Below are 13,750 nucleotides of genomic sequence, written 5' to 3' on the forward strand. Positions count from 1 at the left end.
GATGTGCCTGTTGTAGTTGCAAACGTTACTATTTTAACGGACTTTGTTATTCTCGATATTCCCGAGGACGATGGTATGTCTATTATTCTTGGAAGACCCTTTTTGAATACTGCAGGGGCTGTTATTGATTGCACTAAAAGCAATGTCACCTTTCATGTTAATGGTAATGAGCATACGGTACACTTTCCGAGGAAACAACCTCAAGTTCATAGTATCAACTCCATTGGAAAAATTCCATCGATTATATTTGGAGGTTTTGAATTTCCTCTTCCTACTGTCAAGAAGAAATATGATATTCTTATTATTGGGGATGTGCATATCCCCGTTGAGGTAACATAGTGTTATTCGAAATTTCTCCAGTTCCATGTTATTCGGAATGAGTTCGTTAACAAGATTTGATCAACCTTGTTAGTGGATTCCTTTTGATGATCATGAGATGGATGAAACTAGAAGGCACAACCTGCTGTACCCTCCTTTTACTTTCTGTTATTTATATTAAATAAAATAAAAATAGTATTTTTCTGTCTGTTATCTGATTATCCGTGCAATATAAAAATACCCCGAAAATAAAAGTTCTCCAAATGCCCTGAAATTTAAATATGATTTTTTCTGGAATATTTGAGAATATTTGGCACTGAGAACACACCAGGGGGGTCAACCACCTGCCCATGAGGGTGGAGGGCGCCCCCTGGGTGCGCCCCCCTGCCTCGTGGGCCCATGGTGGCCCTCCTCCACTTATCCTTTCACCCACACACTCATTCTCCCTCACCCAAACACGAGTAACCAGCTCAAACCTGAGTCCAAGCTCATTTTGCTGCCATTTTGGATCTCCTTGCTCAAAGCACCTCTCACAAAACTGCTTGGGGAGATTGTTCCTTGGTATGTGACTCCTCCATTGGTCCAATTAGTTTTTGTTCTAGTGCTTTATTCATTGCAAATTTTTGCTGCTTAGGTGACCCTGTTCTTGAGCTTGCATTTCAAATTTATATGGTCAAAAGTAGTTTTGATGCATGATATAGGCCCTAGGCACTTGTAGGAGTAGTTGCTATCAATATTATTGAGTTTGGTTTACTTTTATTTTGAAGTTACTAAAAATTTCAGAATTTTTCAGAAAATGATGAAGAGACTTTTGAGGGGCTCATCGAGCCAAAGCTCGAAGGAAAAGGCACTGAAGCCTAAGTATAATCTACCTCACACCATGGAGGTTCGGTCGTGTGAATGGCCTTCCGATGATTTCTTGAGAGCAGCCGGGATTTATGAAGATTTTCATGAATTGGCTAGGAATGCAGGCCTCACCACTTTCCTCCACGACCAACGCGATCAGTATCTCTTACTCACAAATATTTTCGTGCAAAACTTTCATTTTCCATTCTAGGAGCTCACCACCTACGGTGGAGTTTCATTTATATGATGAGCATAAGGAGATGTCACTTTATGATTTTTGTTGGGTTTGTTTAGTCCCTTTCGAGGGCAAGACAGAGGAACCACATCACGAGGATGTGGGTGGGTTTATTGATACTATCACTGTAGGGGAAACAAGGAAGGTTTCCGATGCACGAATCACTAGCATACATTTTCCTGTTTTTCGCTATTTTGCATTATTTGCTAGTCGTTGTTTAATTGGTTGAGGAAACTGTGGAAACCTTACTGTCCCTGATATTATTATTTTGCTCCATGGTTTATACGGTGATAACTCTGTTAGTATGGGCGGCATTATTGCTAAACGGTTAAGTCTGAACCGTACCAAGGGCCCCATCTTTGGAGGCATCTATGCTTCACGCCTAGCTGCACATTTTAACATACCTATTAGGCATTATGAGAAGGAAGAAAAAGTGCTGCCTCGTGTTTATTTAGATTATAAAAGTATGGTGGCACATGATTTTATTGTTAAGAATAGGGAAGGAGAGCTTAAATACAAATTGTTCTTTGATAAACATCATCCTGAGACTATTACCCTGCCTGCTCCTTCTTTGTTTGATTTATCTGCAGGCCAGTACCTTGTTTTGTTAGAGGCTATTCACGCCTACTGGAACCCTGCACCTGCCATGGAGCCAAAGCCGGAACCACAAGTTGATCCTTCACGACAGTCTAATTACTAGTGGGATCCGGAGATGATTGCCAGCTAGTGGCAATCGAAGTCTTCTTCTTCATTGCAGTACGACCCCAACTATTATTATGGATATCCGCCAGGCCAGTTGTGGCCATAGACCAACTTAGGCCAAAAGCCTAAGCTTGGGGGAGTACGTATTTCTCATCGACATTACATTTATGTTCACACACTCATTGCTAGATGTCGGTGCTCATACTTTTTCATTGTATCATCCATGCTAGTTTAATTTCCTTTTTATGCTTTCTTCTTGTGTGTTTGATAAACCTTAAGAAAAACCAAAAAAATTAATTGTAGCTTTTAATTAGTTTACTTTCCATGCTTGTAGTAGTAATTAAAAAGAAAACCCAAAAAGATTTCATGTTCTTCTTTTACTTGTTGGGAGCTCTCCCGTGTAAATAGTTTCATTTCTTTTCTTTTCTTTGGGGGTCGATAGGAGAAGACCATAATTAAATTGTTGAAGTGGCTCTTATATGCATACTTGTTGACCTGACAAAAGATCCCATATTGCCTTGTCTTCTCCTGTTTATTGAATGCTTGCAGATTCCAGCTTAGTCCAATGCACGTGCACTATTATTATTATTCACATCGTTCGGTCGTGCAAGTGAAAGACAATTATGACGATATATGATGGACCGACTGAGATGAGAAAAGCTGGTATGAACTCGACCTCTTTTGTTTTTGTAAATATGATTAGTTCATCGTTCCTGATTCAGCCTATTATGAATAAACATGTTTGCAATGAAAACTAGAGATCATAGTTCTTGTGCCATGCTTGATTAGCTAGGAGCTTATAATGGTTTACCTTGCGTGCCAACATGCTATTAAAATGGTTGTGATGTGGTATGATAGGGTGGTATCCTCCTCTGAATGATTTAAGTGACTTGACTTGGCGCATGTTCACGCATGTAGTTCAAACAAAATCAACATAGCCTTCATGATATTTATGTTCATGGTGGATTATATCCTACTCATGCTTGCATTCGGTGTTGATTAATTTTAATGCATGTTCATGACTGTTGTCGCTCTCTAGCTGGTCGCTTCCCAGTCTTTTGCTAGCCTTCACCTGTACTAAGCGGGAATACTGCTTGTGCATCCAATCCCTTAAACCCCAAAGTTATTCCATATGAGTCCACTATACCTACCTATATACGGTATCTACCTGCCGTTCCAAGTAAATTTGTATGTGCCAAACTCTAAACCTTCAAATAAATATCTTGTTTTGTATGCTCGAATAGCTCATGTATCAACTAGGGTTGTCTGTATCTTCCATGTTAGGTGGGTTATTCTCAAGAGGAGTGGACTCCGCTCCTCACTCATGAGAAAGTGGCTGGTCACCGGGATGCCCAGTCCCATGCTTTATGCAAACTAAATCAAAATAATTGCAAACAAAACTCCCCCTGGGACTCTTGTTAGTTGGAGGCACTCGTTGTTTCAAGCAAGCCATGGATTGATGCTTGTTGGTGGAAGGGGGAGTATAAACTTTACCATTCTGTTTGGGAACCGCCTATAATGTGTGTAGCATGGAAGATATTGCCATCTCTTGGTTGTTATGTTGACAATGAAAGTATACCGCTCAAAATATTATTCACCTCTGTTTCAAAACCGAGCTCTGGCACCTCTACAAATCCCTGCTTCCCTCGGCGAAGGGCCTATCTATTTACTTTTATGTTGAGTCATCATCCTCTTATTAAAAAGCACCATTTGGAGAGCACCGCTGTCATTTGCATTCATTACTATTAGTTTACATTGAGTATGACTTGACTGGATCTCTTTTACCATGAATTACAATGTCTAGTCAGTCCTTGATCTTTAAAGGTGCTCTGCATTTATGTTTTGCGGTCTCAGAAAGGGCTAGCGAGATACCATCTTTTTATATCATATTATGATTGTTTTGAGAAAGTGTTGTCATTCGAGATTTATTATTATTGCTCGCTAGTTGATTATGCTATTGATATGAGTAAACTTGAGACCTAAGCGTTATTGCAAATGTGGTTAATTATAATCTTTGCTGAATACTTGTGTGCTGGCTTTACATATTTACAACAACAAGAGCAAACAGAGTTTGTAAAAGTTTTTCTTTATCGCTTTCAGTTTATCAACTGAATTGCTTAAGGACAAGCAAAGGTTTAAGCTTGGGGGAGTTGATACGTCTCCGTCGTATCTACTTTTCCAAACACTTTTGCCCTTGTTTTGGACTCTAACTTGCATGATTTGAATGGAACTAACCCGGAATGACAATGTTTTCAGCAGAATTACCATGGTTTTATTTATGTGCAGAAACAAACGTTCTCGGAATGACCTGAAACTTCACGGACCAACTTTTTGGAAAATATAAAAAATACCTGCAAAAGATGAAGGCCAGGGGCCCACCACCTGTCCACGAGGGTGGGGCGCGCCTGCCCCCCTAGGGCGCGCCCCCCCTACCTCGTGGGCCCCCTGGAGCTCCTCCGACTCCAACTCCAACTCTATATATTGTGTTTCGGGGAGAAAAAAATCAGAGAGAAGAATTCATCACGTTTTACGATACGGAGCCGCCGCCAAGCCCTAAAACCTCTCGGGAGGGCTGATCTGGAGTCCGTTCGGGGCTCCGGAGAGGGGAATCCGTTGCCATCATCATCATCAACCATCCTCCATCACCAATTTCATGATGCTCACCGCCGTGCATGAGTAATTCATCGTAGGCTTGCTGGACGGTGATGGGTTGGATGAGATCTATCATGTAATCGAGTTAGTTTTGTTAGGGTTTGATCCCTAGTATCCACTATGTTCTGAGATTGATGCTGCTATGACTTTGCTATGCTTAATGCTTGTCACTAGGGCCCGAGTGCCATGATTTCAGATCTGAACCTATTATGTTTTCATCAATATATGAGTGTTCTTGATCCTATCTTGCAAGTCTATAGTCACCTATTATGTGTTATGATCCGTTAACCCCGAAGTGACAATAATCGGGATACTTACCGGTGATGACCATAGTTTGAGGAGTTCATGTATTCACTATGTGTTAATGCTTTGTTCCGGTACTCCATTAAAAGGAGGCCTTAATATCCCTTAGTTTCTGTAAGGACCCCGCTGCCACGGGAGGGTGGAACAAAAGATGTCATGCAAGTTCTTTTCCATAAGCACGTATGACCATATTCGGAATACATGCCTACATTACATTGATGAACTGGAGCTAGTTCTGTGTCACCCTAGGTTATGATTGTTACATGATGAACCGCATCCGACATATTCTCCATCACTGATCCATTGCCTACGAGCTTTCCATATATTGTTCTTTGCTTATTTACTTTTCCGTTGCTATTGCTATCATCACTACAAAATACCAAAAACATTACTTTTACTACTGTTACCATTTGCAACCATTACCCTACTATCATATTACTTTGCTACTAAATACTTTGCTGCAGATACTAAGTTTCTAGGTGTGGTTGAATTGACAACTCAGCTGCTAATACTTGAGAATATTCTTTGGCTCCCCTTGTGTCGAATCAATAAATTTGGGTTGAATACTCTACCCTCGAAAACTGTTATCCCCTATACTTGTGGGTTATCACTTAAGCAATCATCAAAAGAGGATCCATGGACGAAAAAATCGTCCATGAAAACCTCACAAATCTTTTCACAAAAGTCAGAGAATATAGCCATCATGCATCTTTGAAAGGTAGAAGGTGCATTACATAAACCAAAAGGCATACATCTATAAGCAAAAGTACCAAAAGGGCAAGTAAAAGTAGTCTTTGATTGATCATTGGCTGACACAGGTATTTGAGAGAAACCAGAATAACCATCTAGAAAGCAAAAATGTGTATGTTTGGATAATCTTTCTAGAATTTGGTCGATAAAAGGTAAGGGGTAATGATCTTTTTACTAGCTTTATTTAATTTGCGGAAATCAATTACCATCCTATAACGTATAATAATTCTTTGCGGGATCAACTCATCTTTATCATTAGGAACGACGGTAATACCTCCCTTATTAGGGACACAATGGACAGGACTTACCCACTGACTATTAGCAACGGGATAAATTATACCTGCCTCAAGAAGCTTTAGTATTTCCTTTCTTACCACTTCCTTCATCTTAGGTCAGCCGTCGTTGATGATCACGAACTGGTTTGGCATCTTCCTCCAAATTTATTTTGTGTTGACACAGGGTGGGACTAATGCCCTTAAGATCATCAAGAGTATATCCAATAGCAGCACGGTGCTTCTTCAGAGTTATCAGTAATCTTTCTTCTTCATGCTCTGAAAGGTTAGCACTAATAATAACAGGATATATCTTTTCCTCATCAAGATAAGCATATTTAAGAGTATCAGGTAACGGTTTAAGCTCAAACACGGGATCACCCTTGGGTGGAGGAGGATCCCCTAGGATTTCAACAGGAAAATTGTGTTTCAGGATGGGTTCCTGTTTAAAGAATACTTCATCTATTTCCCTTCTTTCATTCATAAACATACCATTTTCATGGTCTAGCAAATATTGTTCTAAAGGATCACTAGGAGGTACGACAATAGAAGCAAGACCAATAATTCATCCTTACTAGGTAATTCCTCTTCACGGTGTTGTCTACTAAATTTAGAGAAATTAAATTCATGAGACATATCACCTAAACCAATAGTAACAACATCCTTTTTGCAATCTATCTTAGCATTAACTGTGTTCAAGAAGGGTCTACCAAATATAATGGGACAAAAGCTATCTTGTGGGGAACCAAGTACAAGAAAATCAGCAGGATATTTAGTTTTCCCACACAAGACTTCAACATCTCTAACAATTCCCATTGGTGAAATAGTATCTCTATTGGCAAGTTTAATTGTGACATCAATATCTTCTAATTCAGAAGGTGCAATATCATGCATAATTTCTCTGTATAAGTCAATAGGTATTCCACTAGCACTAGCACCCATATCACACAAGCCATGATAACAATGATCTCCTATTTTAACAGAAATAACAGGCATGCCTACCACATGTCTAGGTTTATCTTTAGCACAAGGTTTAGCAACTCTAGCAGTCTCATCACAGAAATGAATAACATGCCCATCAATATTATCAGACAAGAGATCTTTAAGAATAGCAATATTAGGTTCAACTTTAATTTGCTCAGGAGGTGTATAAGTTCTAATATTGCTTTTACGAACCACAGTTGAAGCTTTAGCATAATCTTTTATCCTAACAGGAAAAGGTGGTTTCTCAACATAAGCAGTAGGAACAATAGGATCATTATAAGTGTTAGTCTTTTCTTCAACTTTAATAGGTGCAACTACTTTTACTTCTATGGGAGGATGATATTTAAACCACTTCTCCCTAGGGAGATCAACATGAGTAGCAAAAGATTCACAAAAAGAAGCTACTATCTCAGAATCAAGTCCATATTTAGTGCTAAATTTATGGAAAACATCGGTATCCATAAATGATTTAACACAATCAAACTTAGGTGTCATACCTGACTCCTTACCTTTGTCGAGGTCCTAATCGTCAGAGTTGCATTTAATTCTTTCCAATAAATCCCATTTGAATTCAATAGTCTTCATAATAAAAGAGCCATCACAAGAAGTATCGAGCATGGTGCGATTGTTATCAGAAAGCCGAGCATAAATTTTTTGAATAATCATTTCTCTTGAGAGCTCATGATTGGGGCATGAATATAACATTGATTTAAGCCTCCCCCAAGCTTGAGCGATGCTTTCTCCTTCGCGAGGCCAAAAATTATATATATAATTGCGATCACGATGAACAAGATGCATAGGATAAAACTTCTGATGAAATTCCAATTTCAATTGTTTGTAGTTCCATGACCCCCTATCATCACATAGCCTATACCATGTCAATGCATCTCCATTCAAAGATAAAGGGAAGACCTTCTTCTTAATAACATCTCCGGGCACACCTGCAAGATTAAATACTCCACAAACTTCATCCACATATATTAGTGAAGGAAATATGCCCTAGAGGCAATAATAAAGTTATTATTTATTTCCTTATTTCATGATAAATGTTTATTATTCATGCTAGAATTGTATTAACCGTAAACATAATACATGTGTGAAAACATAGACAAACAGAGTGTCACTAGTATGCCTCTACCTGACTAGCTCGTTGATCAAAGATGGTTAAGTTTCCTAACCATATACATGAGTTGTCATTTGATTAACGGGATCACATCATTAGGAGAATGATGTGATTGACCCATTCCGTTAGCTTAGCACTTGATCGTTTAGTTTGTTGCTATTGCTTTCTTCATGACTTATACATGTTCCTATGACTATGAGATTATGCAACTCCCGTTTACCGGAGGAACACTTTGTGTGCCACCAAACATCACAATGTAACTGGGTGATTAGAAAGGTGCTATACAGGTGTCTCCGAAGGTACTTGTTGGGTTGGCGTATTTCGAGATTAGGATTTGTCACTCCGATTGTCGAAGAGGTATCTCTGGGCCCACTCGGTAATGCACATCACTATAAGCCTTGCAAGCATTGCAACTAATGAGTTAGTTGCGGGATGATGTATTATGGAACGAGTAAAGAGACTTGCCAGTAATGAGATTGAACTAGGTATTGAGATACCGACGATCGAATCTCGGGCAAGTAACATACCGATGACAAAGGGAACAACGTATGTTGTTATGCGGCCTGACCGATAAAGATCTTCGTAGAATATGTAGGAGCCAATATGGGCATCCAGGTCTCGCTATTAGTTATTGACCAGAGAGGTGTCTCGGTCATGTCTACATAGTTCCCGAACCCATAGGGTCCGCACGCTTAACTTTCATTAATGATATAGTACTATGAGTTATGTATGTTGGTGACCGAATGTTGTTCGGAGTTCCGGATAAGATCACGGACATGACGAGGAACTCCGGAATGGTCCGGAGATAAAGATTGATATATGGGATAATAGTGTTTGGACTCCGGAAGGGTTCCGGAATTCACCGGAAGGGTTTCCGGATGTTTCCCGAAATGTTTGGGTACGAGAACACTTTATTTGGGCCATAGGGGAAAGCCCACAAGGTTTTTGGAAAGCGCAAAAGGAAGTTTTGCAGAGTCCAGGGGCCAAACGCCAGGGTCCCTGGCGTCTGGGTCCAGACACCGAGAACCCTGGCGTCTGGCCCTGGAGTCCGAGAAGGACTCTTGCCTTTCGGGTGAAACCGACTTTGTGGAGGCTTTTACTCCAAGTTTCAACCCCAAGGCTCAACATATAAATAGAGGGGTAGGACTAGCACCCAAGACACATCAAGAAACACCAAGCCGTGTGCCGGCTACCCCATCCCCTCTAGTTTATCCTCCGTCATAGTTTTCGTAGTGCTTAGGCGAAGCCCTGCGGAGATTGTTCTTCACCAACACCGTCACCACACCGTCGTGCTGCCAGAACTCATCTAATAATTCACCCCTCTTGCTGGATCGAGAAGGCGAGGACGTCACCAAGCCGAACGTGTGCATAACTCGAAGGTGTCGTGCTTTCGGTACTTGGATCGGTCGGATCGTGAAGACGTACGACTACATCAACCGCGTTGATATAACGCTTTCGCTTTCGGTCTACGAGGGTATGTAGACAACACTCTCCCCTCTCGTTGCTATGCATCACCATGATCCTGTGTGTGTGTAGGAATTTCTTTTTGAAATTACTATGTTCCCCAACAATTAGGTGCTCATCAGGATGCTTTGTTCCATCTCCTGCAAAAGGATTAGCTAGCAGTTTTTCTAACATACCCGAAGTAATTTCAAAGCAGACATCTTCATTTTCAGTAGGTTCAATAGGTTGAGGAGCAACTCTTTGCTCTTCTGGTCGGGGTGAAGATACCCTGAACAAGCCCCTCAGAGGATTACTTTCCATAGTAACAAGTGACAGTAAATTTCAGCACACTATATAAATTTTTCCTTACCAAATTCCACCTACCAAAGGCGCTTCACTCCCCGGCAATGGCGCCAGAAAAGAGTCTTGATGACCCACAAGTATAGGGGATCTATCGTAGTCCTTTCGATAAGTAAGAGTGTCGAACCGAACGAGGAGCAGAAGGAAATGATAAGCGGTTTTCAGCAAGGTATTCTCTGCAAGCATTGAAATTATAGGTAACAGATAGTTTTGTGATTAGATGATTGGTAACGAGCAACAAGTAACAAAAGTAAATAAAGTGCAGCAAGGTGGCCCAATCCTTTTTGTAGCAAAGGACAATCCTGGACAAACTCTTATATGATGTAAAGCGCTTCCGAGGACACATGGGGATATCGTCAAGCTAGTTTTCATCACGTTCATATGATTCGCGTTCGGTACTTTGATAATTTGGTATGTGGGTGACCGGTGCTTGAGTGTTGTCCTTACTTGGACAAGCATCCCACTTATTATTAACCTCTATTGCAAGCATCCACAACTACAACAAAAGTATTAAGGTAAACCTAACCATAGCATGAAACATGTGGATCCAAATCAGCCCCTTACGAAACAACGCATAAACTAGGGTTTAAGCTTCTGTCACTCTAGCAACCCATCATCTACTTATTACTTCCCAATGCCTTCCTCTAGGCCCAAATAATGGTGAAGTGTTATGTAGTCGACGTTCACATAACACCACTAGAGGAGAGACGACATACATCTCATTAAAATATCGAACGAATACCAAATTCACATGATTACTAATAGCAAGACTTCTCCCATGTCCTCAGGAACAAACGTAACTACTCACAAAGCATATTCATGTTCATAATCAGAGGGGTATTAATATGCATATAGGATCTGAACATATGATCTTCCACCAAGTAAACCAACTAGCTTCAACTACAAGGAGTAATCAACACTACTAGCAACCCACAGGTACCAATCCCGGACTTAGAGACAAGAATTGGATACAAGATATGAACTAGGGTTTTGAGAGGAGATGGTGCTGGTGAAGATGTTGATGGAGATTGCCCTCTCCCGATGAGAGGAGCGTTGGTGATGACGATGGCGATGATTTCCCCCTCCCAGAGGGAAGTTTCCCCGGCAGAACAGCTCCGCCAGAGCCCTAGATTGGTTCCGCCAAGGTTCCGTCTCGTGGCAGTGGAGTCTCATCCGGAAAGATGGCTTCTGATTTTTTTCCTCATCGAAAGACTTCATATAGCAGCGAGGGCAGGGTGTAGCCCCCTGGTGAACTTCTTGCGCTCAGTATTTTTTATATATTCTGAAAAGGACTTTCGTGAAGTTTCAGGACTTTTGGAGCTGTGCAGAATAGGTCTCTAATATTTGCTCCTTTTCCAGCCCAGAATCCCAGCTGCCGGCATTCTCCTTCTTTATGTAACCCTTGTAAAATAAGAGAGAATAGGCATAAGTATTGTGACATAATGTGTAATAGCAGCCCATGATGCAATAAATATCAATATAAAAGCATGATGCAAAATTGACGTATCAGTATCTTGGATTAATCTCCAAGCCTGTTTTTCTAACATCGCCATATTAAATAACTCAATATCTCGAAATCCCAGCCCTCCCATATGTTTTGGTTGAGTCATCACCTCACATGACACCCAAGCAACTTTTCTTTCTCCTTTCCTACTACCCCAGCAAAATTTATGGATCATACTGTTGATTTGAGAGCACAAACCACGTGGAAGTCTAAAGCATGACATAGAGAAAGTTGGAATGGCATGCGCCACAAATTTAATTAAAACTTATTTTCCTAAAGCTGCGAATGTTTTCTCTACCCATCCTTGCACTTTAATCCACAAATGATCCTTAAGATATTTAAAGCACCCATTCTTTGATCGCCCCACATCAGTTGGGAGTCTCAAATATTTTTCTGACAATAATTCATTAGGAACTTGCAAAAAACATTTTATAGCTTCCCTTCTTTTCACCGGTAACACCCTTGCTAGAGAAAATGGATGACTTATCTCTATTGATTCGATGTCTAGACGCATCAAAATATTGTTGTAATAGTTTGCTCACTTTTATTGCCTCCACCAAATTAGCACCAAAGAACAAGAGACTTCGGAACATTTGAAAAAGTGCAACCTTCACTTCTTCCTTGTTGTATTGCTTGTTCATCATAACATTCATATTCCCAGTAACCTTTGTGGGTATGTGAGATAACACCTCCACCATTCCAATAACTCCTTCAGAAGTATAAAGGTTAGAATAAAATTGAGTTGTCATTGCAGCAAGCTCAATCTGGTCACTGTTAAATGACTTATTCAGTAGGTTTATTGGGTTACGTTAATAGACTGTAGGCGCACCTGTATCTCCTAGTCTATCTCATGTAACTTATTCTTCATGTATTCTATCTCTCCTTGCTTGATCTACAAGCTATGTAATAGAGGACTTTGTATACATCATGATAGGTTTATTCCCAGTATATAACATGGAACCGTCGGCCTGAATCGGCTAAGACGTTACAACAATTCTTACATGGTAATCAGAGCGGGTCTCTTCCGACACATCTAGGTATCGATCGAAACAGCCTTCCGCCAAACCCACCCGATCGAAAGAACCTTCCACCAAAGCCCACCCGAGCAACCCTGCATCCATGGCGTCGTCTTCATCATCCATAACATTGCTATCCACCCAGGTTACAGAGAAACTCACCCGGCAAAACTACACCTTGTGGCATGCGCAGATTCTTCCACAGGTTCGCAACGCAAGTTTCTATGGACTCCTTGATGGATCGGACAAAGAGCTGGCCAAGAGCATCATCGTCAAGGATAAAGATGGCAAGGACAACACCATCATTAACCTCGAGCACGCGATCTGGGTCAGGCAAGATCAGCTCGTGCTCGGCTACCTACTAAACAATCCGAAGAAGGAAGTTCTCATCCAGGTGGTGTCGATCCCCATGGCGCATGCACTCTGGAATTACCTTGCCACCATGTTTGCCTCCACATCGCGCTCTCGCATCAACAACCTCCGCATCGCCCTCACCAATGCACAGAAGGGTACGCAAAATGTGGCCACCTACTTTGCCCATATGAGATCGTTGGCCGATGAGCTTGCAGCCGTCGGCCACCCCCTCGATGATGAAGAGTCAATCTCGCATATTCTCTCCGAGCTGGACATGGATTACCAGCCGCTGATCTCCGCCCTCGACGTCCGCACCGAGCTACTCTCCCTCGATCACCTCTTCGCCCTCATGTCCAATTTCGACCAGAGGGTTGAATTGTTTCAGGGCGCCACCGGCAACTTCAAGTCTTCAGCTAATGCTGCTCAACATGGTCGTGGCACATCCAGAGGCTACCGTAACTCTCAACGGAGCAACTCTGGCGGTCCGCGTGGTGGCGGCAATGGCAAATACCAGCAAGGCGGTGGTGGTGGTTACAACCAGCAAGGTAGCAGCGGCGACGGCCACTTCCAACAAGGGGGTGGTGGTGGATTTAATCATCATGGTGGTGGTGGAAACAATCACTCCGGCAATGGCCGCCCCTTCTACTCCAACAACAGGGGCCGCCAAGGTGGAGGACAATAGCAAAACACTCGGGGGTTGCTACCTCTTGAGCACTTGCGTTGGTTTTCCATTGAAGAGGAAAGGGTGATGCAGCAAAGTAGCGTAAGTATTTCCCTCAGTTTTTGAGAACCAAGGTATCAATCCAGTAGGAGACCACGCATGAGTCCCTCGCACCTACACAAACAAATAAATCCTCGCAACCAACACGATAAGGGGTTGTCAATCCC

The 13,750-nt window shown here is 41.6% G+C and overlaps 1 pseudogene; it reads left to right on the top strand.

Moving 5' to 3' along the window:
- The first annotated feature begins 13,088 nt into the window (after positions 1-13,088).
- Positions 13,089-13,227, top strand: LOC125541925 (small nucleolar RNA Z247; annotated as a pseudogene).
- Positions 13,228-13,750: the final 523 nt, after the last annotated feature.

The sequence above is a fragment of the Triticum urartu genome, chromosome 2A (assembly GCF_056163025.1).
Source record: "Triticum urartu cultivar PI428250 chromosome 2A, HENAU_Tu73, whole genome shotgun sequence".
Classification (NCBI taxonomy): domain Eukaryota; kingdom Viridiplantae; phylum Streptophyta; class Magnoliopsida; order Poales; family Poaceae; genus Triticum; species Triticum urartu.